Consider the following 17,685-nt stretch of genomic DNA (forward strand, 5'->3'; position numbering starts at 1 on the left):
TTCCAGTTGGATACTTGGCTTTTACCTAAACTTAAACATGACAAGTCTGAACTATCTACATCTTCTCTTCCAGAGCTGGTCTTGTCATGATTGCCAGCAGTACCTACTTTCTGTCTTCTACTATCTTGTTTCCCCGAAAATAAAACATCCTCCAAAAATAAGACCTACTTACATGTTTCTTTCTGAGTGAAATATAAGGCATCCCCCTGGAAATAAGGTCCCCCTTAGGCTCTGTCTAAGAATAAAAATTATTTACCGTAAACTGGTCGCTAGGACCGCCCCAACTGGTATATAGCAACCAGTGACGTTACGCAGAGTCCTGATGTCACTGCTGTGTGGAGGCGGAGCAGAGGTCATAGTGAGCGGTGAGTGTGAGGTGGGAGAGAGGAGGAGACTTTTGCAGATGTATGTAGAAGAACAGGAGGATTAGAGCTGACGGGACACGGCAAAGGTGGTGAGTGCTAGTCTGTCTCTGGTGACACTACCTGATGCTCGCAGCCGCCTTCATCATGACTGAAGGTTCTCAGTCAGTGGCAGACCCTGCTCCAGCCCAGATCCAGGCCCCAGCAAGCCCAGTGACAGTCCCCAGGCAGGCCCCAGGGGGTAAATGTCTGATAAAGGGGTAGGGGGGATGTCTGGTGAAGGTGTTCAGTGGCACAGGGGTGGGGGGAGAGGGATCACTTAAAATGACACGGGAGGATCAGAGGGGGCAATCAAAATGACACAGGAGGATCAAAAGGGGTTACTAAAATGGTAATCCCCCCTCTGATTCTCCTGTGCCATTTTGATTCCCCCCTCTAATCCCCCTTGTGTCATTTTAAGTGATCTCCCTCCCCCCACCTTGATACCCCAATTCCTTTTTTTTACCCCTAGAAATGAGTGCAAAAAGAAAAAGCTACTCCGTGGAGTACAAGAAAGGAATCGTGGAAGACCCTTGGGGCCAGAATCTTACTGCTTTCTGCAAAGAGAAGATGTTGAATATCTGATTGGTCCGAAAATAGTGAGCAGAGTATGGTAACTTCATTGAACAAGTGGACAAGGGAAATGCTAAGAAGCGCAAGTGTGGATCAGGTCGGCAACCATTATTTTCCGAGCTGGAAGACCTGATCTGTGAATGGGTTGTTGACAGGAGAGCAAAGGCTTTGGTTGTGAATAGGGCTCAGATTCAAGAATTTGCCCTTGCAATGGCACCACAGTTTGACATAGCCCCTGAAGACTTCAAAGTATCACAACACTGGCTGGATAATTTTCTTCAGTGAAGTGAACTGTCTTTAAGAAGATCTACAACGTTGTTTAGGTTGGAAGATACTCAAGATATTAAGCGAGCCCTTGCATTCAAGTCCTTTATTGATGGTGCTGACTTCTCTAAATACAATCTTTCCAACATGATTGCTATGGATGAAACTGCAGTGTTTATGGGCCAATCATCTCAAACAACAATTGAACAGTGGGGTGCTTCCTTAGTGTACATTCCCTCCACTGCTGAGGAAAGTGCACGTGTTTCCTGTATTTTGGCAATTCGTCTGGATGGCACTAAAATCCCACCTTTAATCATTTCTAAGGGCAAGAAGGAAAAGATTGAACGTGTTTTGGGTGTTTTTATTCTTGAAACTGAAAAAGCCTGGGCCACACAAGCAGTTATAAGGAAGTGGGTCGATTTAATGCTGCCGCTTGTTATGTGAGGGAGCCAAAGAGGTCTGCTAGTCTGGGATGCAGCCAGCACTCACTGCGCTAAAGACATGAAGACATTTCTTCACGAAAGAAAAATAGATCAGATAATGATCGCTGCAGGAATGACAGCCTATCTCCAGACTCTTGATATTGCAATAAACAAGCCATTCAAAGACAATTTGCTCATGGAAATTAATGATTACATTGAAAATAGAATGGAGAGAAATCAGTGTGGAAACTTTGTGTAACCTAAACTGCAAGAAGTTGTGACTTGGGTGAAGAATTCATGGGAGAAAATCACTGACAGTTGCATTGCAAATGCACTGCAAGCAGGTTACCTTGACAAGAAGTACTCATTTAAAGACAGTGCTATTGCTAAACATGAGAGATTTGGCCCACTGATTCTGAAAGAAATGGAGTCACAAGAAATTCACCAGGAAATTCAGGAATTGGATTGTTATGATGATGTTCCAGAAGATGATGACATGATTGTCATTGAATAAATGAGTAAATTCTTGATATTGTAGGATTCACAGTTTGTCTGGTTTGTGTTGACAACTACCATACTACTGTACCATATACAGGTAATAAATTTCCTTTATTTTCATTTAACAATAAATGTGTACTGTATTCTTCTTCATGGAAAAATAAGACATCCCCTGAAAATAAGACCTAGCGCATCTTTGGGAGCAAAAATTAATATAAGACACTGTCTTATTTTCGGGGAAACAGGGTAAGTCCTATTATCTTGGGTGACCTTCAAGCCCCATTAAATTTTAACCAGTCTGTGTAATTTATCTTAAAATAGTTCCTTATGGCTCTTTGAACATTTTTTTCTGTCCTGACTTGTGTTACCCTTCTCTCAGCATTGCCACCCCCTATGTAGCCACTAATAACCTCGTCACTCTCTTCTCTCATCATCCGTTTTATATGCGGTTCCATGGGAGTGATATCAGGTAAGTGATTCTGGTTAAATTCTGATCTCAGAGCTCTCCAAGAGTGTGCACTGATCCTGACTGAGATTCTTCACCCCTCAGGATCACATCCTTCTGAACTGCTCTTAGCATTTGCCAGCCATGGACAGCAGCCCCACCTGGAGCCCCAGGATATCCAAGTCTGCTTAATGACAGCCAGGCAGCAGCAGGGAATAAATGCATTGTGCTTTGCTTTATAATTCATTTTTATTTACTTTTATGGGAAAATTTTCAGGGATTATATTTCAGGGAGACCTCTTTTTTTTTTTTTTTTTTCTGAGGATTTTTTCCCCGTTGTGTCTGTAGATATGGGGAAGAAGTAGAAGAAGTAGGAATGGTTAAGAAGTGTACAGGGCTTTTGGCGAATAGTTTGGTGGTGATGGAGCATTTCAAATGGATCTGGCAAATAAAATGACTGGTTTGACCTGCTTTGAAAACCGTTGGTTCTTCTTCCACACGGCCAATCTAAGATAGGCAAAGACTGCATTTTCTATAATTCAATTGTCTTGATTTCTGATCATTTATCTCATGCCTTGAACGTATTTCTGTTCTATTTTTAAAAAACATTTCTCTATCATTAATTTTTGACTCAAAACCTGGGTCCTTTAGGAAGTTTATTCTGGTGGCTTCTGAAGGTTGGCTAAACTTGAGACAGGATAGGTGTCAAGAGGTCGTTGCTGGCTAAGTGGAGAAGAGTAACATATGAATAGAGGAGAGCAATTATTGTGTACCTACTATGTGCCAGGCACTGTTTCAAGTATTTTAACAATGTATTAACTTATCTAATCTTCACAACCACTGTAAGAGGTAAACACTATTACCTTCAATTTATAGGTGAGGAAATGGAGGCACAGAGAGGTTGAGTAACTTCCTTAATGTTGTAGAGCTGGTAAGTGCAAGAAAGGGTTCAAATGATAGCTTTTAACAATTGTGCTATACTCCCTTTCTGGTACTGATTTACTTTTCATGATTAATATTGTTTTTTTGATAATTAAAGTCTGATAATTTTTTTATAACCAGTAATATTCATGGCAAAAATACTTGGAATCCCTCATATAAATGATAATTTCATAGTTTTGTATTTTGTAATCAGCACTTTCAGAAACTGGTATCTGGTTGATAAAGGCACACGAGAGTTGGTCTATATTTATATTGCCTTTATGTTTTAATTGCTTAGTGTTTCACAATATTATATTGGGAACTGTGTGTGTACTTTTGAGTACACACTGCATCTATTTCAATCTCTGCAAAGCCCATTGTGCCTCACAAGCTTCTAGACACGTTGTGGGCTGGGAATCTGGAGGCCTGAGCCCTTGTTGCAGTGTTGTCAGTGCCCTGCTCTTTTACCTTAAATACCTCTCAGTCTCTTAGAGACTTGGTTTGTGGCTGTGAAATTAGGCTAGGCTAGTTCACCTTATCCTTTTGGCTATGATTCTTGGAATACTTATTTTTGGTTAGAAATGGTGTTATTTATATTATCTAAAACTCAATTTGTGTATTTCCTAAGTATTTAGAAGTAGTTGGCTTAAGTATTCTATTGAAAGTTATTTTTGGAAGTTTAATAACACATTTTATGAGAATGTGAGGTTGATATATATTTATATATATTCTCTCTGTCTATAATATATACCAGAGAATATGCTTTCTAAATGATAGCTTCTGTAAATGGCTAATTTTATAGTTTTGTCTTAGTTACTCTATTACAATAGAACATTGTTTTAAACACTAATGTGTTTTAAACACAAAAAATTTGCATAAAGAAATCAATATTTCTAAAGAAAAGAGTCATAATGAGGCACTTTGGATTAGATAAAAATACCTTTAATGAAATTGCATATCTATCTATCTATCTATCTATCTATCTATCTATCTATCTATCTATCCCTTTAATGCAATGATGTATTTAAAAATGTTTTTATTGATTTTAGAGAAAGAGGAAGGGACAGGGAGAGAGAGAAACATTAATGTGAGAGAGAAACATTGTTCACATTGATTGGCTGCCTTCTGCATACCCCCTAGTGGGGATCAAGTCTGCACTCCAGGCATGTGCCCTGTCCAGGAATTGAACCAGAGACCTCTTGTTGCATGGGACAGTGTTAACCAGCTGAGCCACCCTGTTCTGGGCAGTAATGATGTAATTTTGACTAAGTTAAATAGTAACAATAACTCATATTTGATATAATTTTTTGAGATATTGAATGTTCCATTATGACAATAAGACTAATGGGATTTTTTTAAAAGGAACATCTTTAACTTCTTGGATTAGATAAAAATACATTTAATGAAGTTGCATAATATAGCTTTCATGAATAAAAATTATTCAATTTTAGTCTTGCATTTTTTTCTTTTTATTTAATTTATTAGGGTGATACTGGTTAACAAAATTATGTAGGTTTCAGGTGCACAATTCCACAACACATCCTCTTTACACAGTATTATGTGTTCATCACCCCAAGTCACTTCTCCATCCATCAGCATTTATTACCCTATACCCTCCTCTGTTTTGCTCCCCCTGATATCCCCCCCCCCCCCGACAGAAAGAGTCATCAATCTGTTCTCATCTCATTGACTCCTTTAGTAATAAAATATTCTCAAAGATGTTTTGTTAGTATTGTTAGGAAAAGCTTTTCACGGTTCCAATCATTCTAAATGCATTGACCATACTTTTTAGATCTTTATTGTGTCTTTTTCATTCTCAGTTTGAACTTTATTCATTTTTCCCCATCATTTAAAGTCCCTACTATTTCTTTCTACATTCTTTCCCTTTTCAGTCTCCTGGAAACCAGTGAGCGTGGCCTTGTTTGGTGAGCTGCATTGTCATTATTGCTTCTAATTGTTTAGCACTCCAGGCCTTGTTGCTGGGCATTGTGGATAAGAATGTGGTTCACAAAAGATGATAAGTCCTTGTGTTCTGATTCGTATTTCCACATGCTCTTGCCATTTAACCTAGTATGAGAACACATGGACCCCAATCAGAAGACTGGAGGGTTTCTTCTGCTCAGTGAATGGATGGAGGGTCTACCTTCAATTACAAAACATGCCATTGAATTAGAATTACAGAATGTGAGAGCTGAAGGAGCCTTGGAGGTCATTTGGGCCAGTTCTATGGATTAGAAACTAGTCATGAACAACTAAATAAATTTTCAAAGAATCACAATTAATTAGTGGTAGACTTGGACCAATCCCCAATTTTTTAAACACTTCATCCTGTGAACTTTTCATTATTCTAACCTTTCAGTTAAATCTCTATAGTTCAGTTAATTTTCCGCTAAGATTTGAGACTACCTATCAATATGGGCTTTTCCCTAAAAACCTTAAGGTGTTAGCAACTGTTTATACATCTTTAACAAATTCAACAGAATTCCAAACAACCTGATGTATTTGTGGTTAAACTCGAAGACTAGTATGCTTTAGTGTTTCTATATTAATTTAGATCTGACTTGAAAAAGTAGTTATACTATCTCTTTGGTGTCATTTTTCAGAACTATAGAAATTATTTAATCTTTTTTTTGGTAACAGCTTTTAGGAAGATGGATAAGATAACATTGACACACAAACTTGTATTTTTATAGAATGTATAACCCTTGTTTTTTTTCTTCTGTAGATGGTGGCAGGTGTGTGCAATAATAATGCAAAATATTTGGCTGTGAAATTTTGAAAGTGGGATTTATACATTAACAGTTAAATTATAAACATTGGCAAAGAAACACATTTTGAAACAAGTAGAACATAAAATTTCCAGAAGGATATATCTGTATTATTTGATAGAGAAATCTTGACAAAACTTCTTGCAACTGAATAGTATCATTTAATGGTTGAGCAGTTAGAGGTATATGGCAGATATTTCAAAATTATTCTGGGATGAATAAATGAGCCTAACTTTTTAAAAGGGTGTTTTTCATTGACTTATTTTGTTTCAACTACAACTTTTAGTGCATTTATAAAACACATCAGTAGATTTCAATTTCAAATATTTTGGAACAAAAGGGGTTATATCTTGTATCTGCCTATACAATAAAAATTTGAAAAGGTATTAAGGACTTTTTTCTGGATTATGATTCTTTACATATTTTATATAGTAAGAGAGGAATATGCTAATTATCCATTATCCCTTGAGGTATAATGACTAACCATGTAATGACCAGATCAGGATCTGTAGGAGAGTGGGGCTACAAACTGCAAGCAGGCGGTGAAAAGCTGTAAGAGGGGGCAGGGCAGCAAGCTATGGGGGGTAGATAAGGAGTTAGGGGTGAGAGGGCCGAAGGAGCTACAGTAGGATGGGGCAGTAGGCAGAGAGTTACAGAAGGGTGGCAGAGAGCTACTGGTGCATGGATTCGTGTGCAGGGCTACTAATATTAAGATAAAGCAGACTTGATATTATATAAGGTGTAGTAGTTATTGTGATATTTCTGAATGAAGTGACATATCAAAGAAGTTACTCTAAAAATGAAAATTTTGATGGCAAATTTTTTACATAATATTACTTGTTTTTTCCTTAAAGTATTGTAGAGCAGAGGCTTTAGAAATAGCTAATAAAGTTAGTTAATAGGTCTAACATACCTCGCCTTTTGCTTTCTTAGTTTTCAGAGTTCTTTGGTTGAGTCCATGTACCATGGATGTAATTATATGGAATAAGTGCATGTACATGCTTCAAGAAATAAGCAAATAATATATCACTGAAGAATATAATTAAATATAACCAGTGAAGTAAAATAAATCCTGTAAAAATTACAATATGCTATTTATACATATAAAACACATTTAAACATTATAGTATTGGTTGACAAAATTAGAATGCATAAATAAAAAGAATGAGTTTTAAAGGTTGAACACAAGACTGTTATTTGGATGTTAACGTGGAATTAACATCCCATTTAATTTCTTTTTTTAACACTTAAGATCATTTTTAGTATCATTCTTTTATTATAATAAACTAGAGACCCAGCGCACAAAATTTGTGTGCAGGTATAGTCCCTAGGCCTGGCCTATGATCAGGGCCATCTTCCCAGCTGCCCACAGCTGGCCGCGGCCCCTGCCGAAACCCTGGGTCCCCTTTTGCCATAGGGTGATCGGTGCCTGACGGCGGGGGAAGGGACTGAGAGGTCAGCTGTTACTGCCCGCTCACCAGCCCTGCCCCCGCCGCAGGCTGCCCTCTGTGTGTGGGGCTACTGGAGCCTGCCCAATCACCCTGCCTGCCCTCCCGCCAGCCTGGCCACCCCTCACTGCCTCTGCCTCGGCCCCGCCACCATGGCTTTGTCCTGAAGGACGTCTGAAAGTCATCTGGAAGATGTCTGATCTAATTAGCATATTAACCTTTTATTAGTATAGATTCTTAAATGATTTTTTTCCAATGGAAGTGTTATTAGTATTCATGTCATCTTTACCCTTCATTATTTTTTTTTAACTGGCTATAGCCAGTTTTTTTTGTTTTGCTTTTTTAAAATAAACCTTCAGATTCTGGATCTACCTGTGATTATCCTCTAAGGCAGCGTTTTTCAACCGCTGTTCCGCGGCACACTAGTGTGCCGCGCGATGTTGCCTGGTGTGCCGTAGGTGCAGACAAGACAAGAATTTTATAATTTTTCACTATTTTGTTTACTTAATATTTCATAATAAAGTAATTATAAAATACTTTCTTTGTGTTTATTTGATTCCTATTCAAGAGAATTACTTTATATATAGTCAATATAGGCACAGAGTTAAATTTAAACATTTTCTAATGGTGGTGTGCCTCGTGATTTTTTTCATGAAACAAGTGTGCCTTTGCCCAAAAAAGGTTGAAAAACACTGCTCTAAGGCTTCCTCTGGCCAAAGCAGGATTATCTAAAGCAGTAATCTCAATGGAGATGGTCAGAGAACTCCATGTTACTTCGGGGAGGGGTGTGTGTATTAAGGAACTTTCACCAGAACATACATCTATACCCTCTTTATTTCATCAAAAAAAGTGTATTTGTGGCCTGGTTTATTAAGTCCTGGCATAGCTCTTTACCTCCTAGCGGACAGGCAACAAACAGTTTGAGGACCGGCACTGGCTCTGAGTGCAGGCCCATCCTGTTCCTGATATGGAGGCCATGGTTCTGAGCAACCAACTTTCTGGCTCTCAGTCATTGGGGTGTAGCTGCCCTCCCCTTCTTTACCTTCATCTTTTGTTTTCTGGATCGGTGTTCCTCCTACATAGTGATGTCTCAGTATTCACTAGATTCTGCCCTAGTCTTTGGTTTTTAGCTCTTTGGCTCATGTATATTATATGGAACTATAGAGGCCTCCATCTCTGGTTTATTGGACTCAGAGGTTATCCTTATCAAATTCTTGTTCTCAAGATCCTGTATGAATAAAATGATACCATCAGTCACTGATGCTCTAGCCTTTATACTAGTATTTTAGGAGAAAACATATTGGACACATGAAAAAAGTGCCTGTGAAATTCTACTTGTAAACTAAATAAAAATAGTTTAATCTTGATTTCTGGTCAAGGTCATGTGTTTACCTAATTTTATACTTATCATTGCTCCTGCCATGTAGAAAATTTAAGACATAGCATAATAATACAGCAAGATATATTACTCTGTGGAGCAGACAAGCAAGTGTAACACAAGACTTAGCACACCTTCAGTTGAGTGTTTGACTGATTTGAGATCAAGGCATGCATGTGAGGCTGGGACCTGATCCAGGTTCACTGTGTGGAACTGCAGCCAGTGTGGGGTTTCCATGGGCATAGAAGGAAGTCGGAAGAAGCTGAAACAAAGTGAAAAAATACTGCCTGGGACTATGAATTCTATAAAGTTTCGTATTTAGAAATAGGATAAAATTAGCCCTTGCAGCCAGCCCCTGTGCCAAGTCTCTGGGTTGAGCATTCTATTACTAGCTATATGGCATACTAGATGTCTAAAGAAACTCTTCTTAGAGCAAAACTAAATATGATGGATAAAATTTTAAAAGTAATTTTTAAAGGCATGGATAAGCTGGCAGAAAAGTAAGGGAATTCCTTGGAGGACAGAGATGACAGGATAGTATGAATCAGGAGAGGTAAGTGGCCCCTGGAGGCAGCATTTTTCCCCCGTCTCCAAGTTGCCTGAAGTTTGGGTTTTAACGGCCCATGTATAGGAGCTCAGGAGACTGAGGAGGTCAAATCAGAACCAAAATGGTTAAAACCTCAGTGGATAAACTAGGAAAAACCTGCTCTGAAGAGGGAGAGGTGGAAATTTGTATCCAAATATCTGTATCTTTATCTGTATCTACATTTGTCTATCTTTGCTTTGTCTGTGGGTGGTATGGGAAACAAGAGTCTCCCATGAGAATTTTTAGCTACAAGCCTGCAAGAAGGTAGGTTTTGGGTTTGAGTTCATACTATTTGTAGGGCCTGAAAACCCCAAGTTGAATGTTTACTTGAAAGCAGTCTTAGTTGGCAGTGCTCTTGGCTCCTGGTAGAAGGAAAGGGAAATCTCTCTGGAAGAACACAATTTAAATCTATACCTTAAGTAATTCCCACAAATAAAGTTGGAGGACCATGAATTCACAATAAAGACCCCACCCCCCTATATATGCAAATGGTCATTACGTAATGACTGACCATGTAACGGCCAGATTACAGATCTGCAGGAGGGTGGATCAGCGAGCTATAAGTGGGTAGCAGAGGGCTATGGGAGGGGCAGGGCAGCAAGCTATGGGGGGAGGGAGGCAGGGAGTGGAGGGAGCTAAGGAGGGCAGAGCAGCAGGTGGAGAGCTACAGGAGGGGGCAGGGCAGCAAGCTATGAGGGGGTCTAGGGGGAGAAGGGACAAGGGAAGCTACAGGAAGGCGGAGAGCTACTGGAGGGCGGCAGTGAACTACTGGCGAGCTCCTGGCGCATGGATTTGTGCGCAGGGCTATTAGTAAGGAATAAGCTACCATAAGCAATAGTTAATAGAAAAAACACACTATAAAATCAGTTCTATGTAGACTGCAGTTGAGAATAGTCTATTTTAGAAGGTAAAGCCTGTTTAATATATTTAAAGAAATAAAAGGGGCTTTTGAGAGTTTGGCAAAGGATGATTTGAAATGGAACCAATTAGAACTCACAGAAATGAAAATATTGAAATGGAAATTCTTGGGCTTAGACTTTCCTTGATCTCTGCACAGGATTCTGGCACTTCCACTTATTTCTCCCTTCATTTTTCTGTACATTTTCTAAAGCTTTGTATCGTCTTTCTCTAATGAGAACAGCACTGATATTTTCAAATATGCCATAGAAAAATTGTTATGCCGCTTGTCTGGAACAGCAAATCAGCCTCTGAACTATAGGACAGAAGGAAGAAAAAAAATATATAATTTCACACAACCTACATTTGCAAGAATAGATAACTATTATTTTTCCCCCAGCAAGATGGACTTTTTCAACTGTTTATCTTCCTTTCTTACTGCCTTTCTTTTTTCTTTCTTTCTTTCTTCTTTTTTTTTTTAAATAAATTTTTATTGTTCATATTATTACAAATGTTTCTTCCTCCCTCCCCCTCCATTGCTCTCCTCCACCAGGTTCCCACCCCACCCCTGCCCTTTCCCCACCCCCCATTGTCCTCATCCATAGGTGCACAGTTTATGTTCAGTCTCTTCCCACGCCCCTCTCTCCCCTTTTCCCCAAGAATTGTCAGTTCACTCCCCTTCCATACCTCTGATTCTATTATATTCAATAGTTAATATTGTTCATCAGATTTTTTTTTTTTAATTTCCTTGGTTTTTAGATTCACTTGATAGTTACGTATTTGTTGTTCATAGTTTTTATCTTTATTTACTTTCTCTTCTGAAAGAACCCCCTTCAGCAATTCATATAATTCTGGTTTGGTGGTGATGAACTCCTTTAGCTTTTTCTTATTAGTGAAGCTCTTTATTTGGCCTTCGATTCTGAGTGATAGCTTTGCTGGGTAGATTATCTTTGGCTGTAGGCTCTTACTATTCATCACCTTAAATATTTCTTGCCATTCCCGTCTGGCCTGCATGGTTTTTGTTGAGAAATCAGTTGACAATCGTATGGGTGCTCCTTTATAGGTAACTACCTGCTTTGCTCTTGCTGCCTTTAATATTCTCTCTTTGTCTTTTGCTCTTGGAATTTTAATTATGATTTGTCTTGGTGTGGTCCTCTTTGGATTCCTTTTGTTTGGAGTTCTGTGTGCTTCCTGGACTTGTAAGTCTAATTCTTTCACCAGGTGGGGGAAGTTTTCTGTCACTATTTCTTTCAATATGTTTTTGATATCTTGTTCTCTCTCATCTTCTGGGACCCCCATAATTCTGATGTTGGTTCGCTTGAAGTTGTCCCAGAGATTCCTTATATTATCTTCAATTTTCTGGATTCTCTTGCCTTCTTGCTTCTGCGGAGGAGTGTCTTCTGGCTCTTTATGTTCCAAATCTGTAACGTGATTCTTGCGATCTTCCCTTCTGTTTTAGGACTCTGTATAATATTTTTTATTTCAGACAATGTATTCTTTATTTCTTGTTGATCCCTTATCATTTCTTGTTGATTCCTTATTAATTCTAGTTGATCCCTTTTCATATCTTCATAGGTCTTATCGACCCTTTCTAGGAAATTCTTGAAAAACCTTATAAGTGTAGATTTGAACTCTATATCCAGTCCCTTTTTGTCCTCCATTTCTTTCGTTTATGATCTATTTTGTTGTCTCGGCATTTTCACAGCTTCCCTGATGGGGCAGGGTTTCAGGGTGGAGCCTATAGCCTTAGCTTCTGTCAGCCACACCCTATGCGGCTTCTGAGTCTCAGTATTCCCCAGGGTCCTTCAGTACTTGTTGCAAGCACCTCTGAGAGAAAGGGGCCCTCAATTTTCACCTGCTACAGAACAGTCTAGGTTCACCCCAATGAGCCCGGAACTGGGGTTCAGTTCAATTGGAAGTGGAGTTGGAGGTGGTGTTCAGAGCAGTCCGGAGCTTTTGTCTCCTTCCCGCCAGGGCAATCCGTGGCACAGCCAACCGTCCCTTCTCTGCGCGCAATGTGCGCGCCTCCGGGACCTCCTTTCGCCGCTCCCCCGGGGTTCCGCCTTTCAGCCCAGCTCCCTATGGATGAGCCTGGGTTCCTGGGGTCTGGCCTAGAACTGGGGTTCAGAGCAGTCGGAACTGGGGCCCAGCACAGTCGGAGCTTTTATCTCCTTCCCGCTAGGGACGCCAGCCAGGCACTCAGCTGACTCCTCTTCTCCAGCTCTGTCCTCTCCGCGCGCGCCGCGTGTCTCTGTACCGTAGGCTTTTACAGCTCCTCCGCGCTTCCTTCTGGTTTTCTCCTTGCTTCTCGTTGTAGAATTTCCAGTCAGTCGACTTTCCTGAAGTTCTGGGTAATGTCCATTTTATATTTTAGTTGTATTTTATTGAAATTGTTGTGTGCAGCTGCAGCTAGGTGTTTACCTGTGCAGCCATCTTGGATTCTTCGAGGCAGTTTCTTCTCTTACTGCCTTTCCTAACTTTAGCTTTCTAAAAATGTTAGCTATTATTTCTTAAACTTTCTACATTGAACAGTTTTTTTTAATTGAAACATACATTAGATTTAATAAAAGAATGTTCTCCCTGATAAATTGAAAAAATATTTTAAAATTTATCTTCATTGTTGAAAGTATTACAAATATCCTTTTATCCCCCCCATTGATCCCTTCTATCCGACTCCCAACCCCTGCCCCAGACCATCACCACACTGTTGTTTGTGTCCGTGGGTTTTGCATGTATGTTCTTTGGTTAATCACTTCCCATCCCACCTTCCCTTTGAGATTTATCAGTCTATGCTTTAATGTATCTGAATATGTTTTGTTCATCAGTTTATTTTGTTCATTAGATTTATTGTATAAACTGGAGGCCTGGTGCACGAAATTCATGCATGGGTAGGGTCCATAGGCCTGGCTGGTGATCAGGATGTGACATGACAGGTGGGGTGATTGGGGGGAGCACTGACACTCACCTTGGCTGGCCTAGAGCCGCCCACTTGCCAGCCTTGCCCCCGCACCACTGCCATGGGTCAGGGCCGGTGGGCTTGGGGCAGCATCTGCTCTCTAGTGGTCAGTGTCATTCTGTTGGTTGTTCCACTATTTGGTCGATTTGCATATTAGGTTTTTATTATATAGAACTAGAGGCCTGATGCACAAAGATTCATACAAGAATGGGCCTTCCTTCCCTGGCTGCCAGCACCGCCTTGGCTCTGGCCAGAGCTGCCTTTCTGCCTTCCCACGCTGCCAGAGGCCCGGAGTGTCTGGGATGGTGCAGAGCGCCTGCATCATTGCCAATGATGCAACTATCCTGCCCTCGGGCCTCTCAGTGCCTGTGTATGCAAATATACCTACCATTTTTATTGGGTTAAGTTGCATACTCCTGATTGGCTGGTGGGTGTCGCAAAGCTACAGTCAATTTGCATCTTTCTCTTTAATTAGTGTAGATGTGCCACAGCTTTTTTTTTTTTTTTTTTTTTTTTTTTTTTTTTTTTTAATCTACTCATCTATTGATGGGCACTTGGACTGTTTCCAGATTTCAGCTACAATAAATAATGCTGCTATGAACATATTATACAAAATGGATACAAGCAATCTACTAGATGCAAAGTTCAAAACACTGATGTTCAATGAACTTAGTGAGAACTTCAACAGAATGAAAGAGGACCAGTCAGAAATGAAGGCTATATTAACTGAAATGTAGAATAATTTACAAGAAATCAACAGTAGAATAGATGAAGGTGAGAATGAAATCAGTGATTTGGAATATAAAAAATCAAAAACACCCAATCAGAAGAACAAAAAGAAATTCCAAAACAATGAGGATAATGTAAGGAGTCTCAATTTTGAGTGTACTAAGTGTATCAACATTTGCATCATGGAAGTGCCAGAAGGAGAAAAGAGAGAGCAGAAATTGAAAACTTATTTGAATAAATAATGACAGAAAACTTCCCTAACCTAGTGAAGGAAATAGATATACAAGTCCAAGAAGCATGGAGAGTCTCAAACAAGATATACCCAAGGAGGCCCACACCAAGATACATCACAATTAAGGTGCAAAGGTTGAAGACAAAGAGAGAATCTTAAAAATAGCAAGAGAAAGGGGACTCCCATAAGAATGTTGATTTCTCAATAGAAACTTTGCAGGCCAGAAGGAGTGGCAAGAAATATTCAAAGTGATGAAAACCAAGATTACTCTACCAGCAAAGCTATAGAAGAACAGATAAAGAGCTTCCCAGACAAGAAAAAGCTAAAGGAGTTCATCACTAACAAACCAGTATTACATGAAATATTAAAGGATCTTCTTTAAGAAGAAGAAGAAAAAGAAAAAAAAATATATAAAAATATGAACAGAAAAATGGCAACAAATACATATCTATTAACAATTGAAAGAAAAGTAATAACAAATTAACAAGCAGGACAGAAACAGACTCATAGATACAGATAACATTTTGACAGTTGCCAGATGAATTGGGAGTGGGAGGAGATGGGTGAAAAAAGGTGAAGGGATTGGGGAGTACAAATTGGCTGTTATAGAACAGTTATGGTGATATAAAATATAGTATATGGAATATAGTCAATATTCTAATAATTATATATGGTGTCAGATGGATATGAGATCTATTAGAATGATCACTTAGTAAGTTATGTTAATATACCATTACTGGGTGTATATCTGAAACAAACAAAATAATGTATGTCAACTGTAACTAAAAATAAAAATGATTTACAAATGAAAAATAAATAAAAACAAAAAGACTGGTTCTTACACATAAATAAAAAATAAAAAATATATTATAATAGTTTGAATCAAATATACCTGTTCTTTTCATAGTTCAAAAAATAATGATAGAGTATTTGGAATTTTGTATACTTGAATCTAATAGAAACCAAAAATCTTTCTCCACATTTTTTTGTTTGTACACCTATCACAAGCAAAGAATTATCTTGTTTTAGAGATGGTTCTAGAAAAAAAAGTAAGCTCATATTGGAATCAAAAGCATATATACATAATATAATAGACAGCACTTTGAAATGTCTGTCATTCTAAGACTTCTTGCCCCTTAAAGCTACATTTTAAATGGGAACTCACCTGGAAATGGCACAAAAATCCTGAGTTTTAATTTTGCTTTAGGAAATCTGTTCCTTCTCTGCAGAAGCACAAGAAACTGCTGCTATATTTATGGTGCTGAGGGACAGTGGGATGCACAGTGAATTAGTGCCTCCGAAGACACTTGTAGGCAATCTTTCTTCCATGCTCAGAAAGCCATAGGATATCCCTTTAGATATTTGTAATAATTTTCTCTGGAACTCCACGTGAAAAGCAGTGGGCTAATTATTATCTTGAGGGTCCTAATTCATGACCAGATTTAAAAAAACCATGACAGTCAATAATATTGCAAGATTAGTTTAAATTGTTCTGTGAAATAGAAAAAAAAGAAATCCAGGTTTAGTGAAACACAAAAACTTTCTTCGAGAGTCTGAAACTCTCTTTGAAAGGTGGGGTAAAGACAGCCTAAAACAGGGTAAAGCTTAGCAATAACAACAGTGCTTCAGATAATTATTAGAGTGGAGTATTGAATTTGTTATTATTAGGTCAGATTGTTGACAGGAGTTTGGTATTTTGCAAATGACTTGGGACAAAACTCTTTCTGTGATGAAGGGTCTACTTTTATCCAGGTTGACAGGAAGGGAACAGAGGAACATAAAATCATAAAGACAGAATGGGGCCATATTTAATACCATCCTGTGGCAGGCTAGATAAAGTTTTCTGAGCAGCTGTTTGATATGATCTGAACTGTGTTTTAGAAAACTTTTTATTAGTGTTTCTTTAAACTTTTACTATCAACAAAAGATGATGCTGAAAGTTAATATAGGGACTTTCAAGCAAGTTCAGTAAAATGAAATGGTTGACATAGTAGATGTTACATTCTCAAGGCTTCTTTCTCTCAATTTATAACTTACATTATTATTGTAGATTATTTTGGATTCTCCTGTAATCCTTATCTTTGTAGGTAGTTTTCTCTCTGAATGAATTGCAATTATTTGTTCTAAAAAATATAGTGATGGTGGACATTACCAATTGCTTATCCAAGACCATTTACCCTTCTTTATTACTGATTTGTCTAGTTAAAAATACTCATTGTCCCAGCTTCTTTTATATTTAGAGATGGCCACGTGAGCCATGAGATAGAAGCAGACATGGTCTGATAAAAAGAGAGAGACACAGCTGACATCGCCTTTCCCCCTCCATCCTTGCTCTTGATTGGAGTGCAGAAACATTCCCTGAACCTTCGGGTGGCATTTTGGGAACACAAGGGCCCAGCAAAAGGTAGAGGCTGTGATGCCATCATGAAGCCACTGCCTCGCCCCTTCTCTGCTCATCTCTGACCAATTTCTTAAGGAAGAAAAGCAAACTAATCTTGATTATGTCAAGCAGATTGTCTGGTTTCTTCTATGAAAGCATCCTAATAGAAACAGTAGCCTACTTCCAGTCAGGTAAAAAATGATTACTATTTCATGCTAGTGCACTGGGGAACTCAGGGAATTAATGAGTTTTGATGGGGAATTGCTAGAGCTCTCTCAATGTGTCTGCCTTGTGGGAAGTGAGTTTCAACCCCAAAATGAAAGTAACCTCTCCCGCCCAAACCGGGTTGGCTCAGTGGTAGAGCATCGGTCTGCAGACTGAAAGGTCCCAGGTTCGATTCCGGTCAAGGGCATGTACATTGGTTGCGGGCACATCCCCGGTAGGGGGTGTGCAAGAGGCAGCTGGTCGATGTTTCTCTCTCATTGACGTTTCTAGCTCTCTATCTCTCTCCCTTCCTCTCTGTAAAAAAATCAATAAAAAATATATTAAAAAAAATATATTAAAAAAAAAAGTAACCTCTCCCATTAGTAGGAGCAGACTGTGACCTCTCCCAGTTTCTAAAGTCAATATGGCCCAGAGGGCACAACATCCAGGGGAGGAACACTGATCGCAGGTGCATAGAGTGCTCCCACTCAGGTACCCTGGAGATTCCAGTAAATAGGTTTTTAGTGTGTGTGTGTGCGTGTGTGTGTGTGTGTGCGCACGTGTGTGTGTATGTGTGTGTTGG

General features: G+C 39.0%; 1 protein-coding gene across 1 annotated transcript in view; it reads left to right on the plus strand.

The window, feature by feature from the left end:
* FSIP1 (fibrous sheath interacting protein 1) overlaps nucleotides 1-17,685 on the plus strand; it is a 174,237-nt gene that overhangs the window by 44,386 nt on the left and 112,166 nt on the right. The gene's annotated exons all lie outside the window — the stretch shown is intronic.

This window comes from Pipistrellus kuhlii, unplaced genomic scaffold (assembly GCF_014108245.1).
Source record: "Pipistrellus kuhlii isolate mPipKuh1 unplaced genomic scaffold, mPipKuh1.p scaffold_m20_p_1, whole genome shotgun sequence".
NCBI lineage: Eukaryota > Metazoa > Chordata > Mammalia > Chiroptera > Vespertilionidae > Pipistrellus > Pipistrellus kuhlii.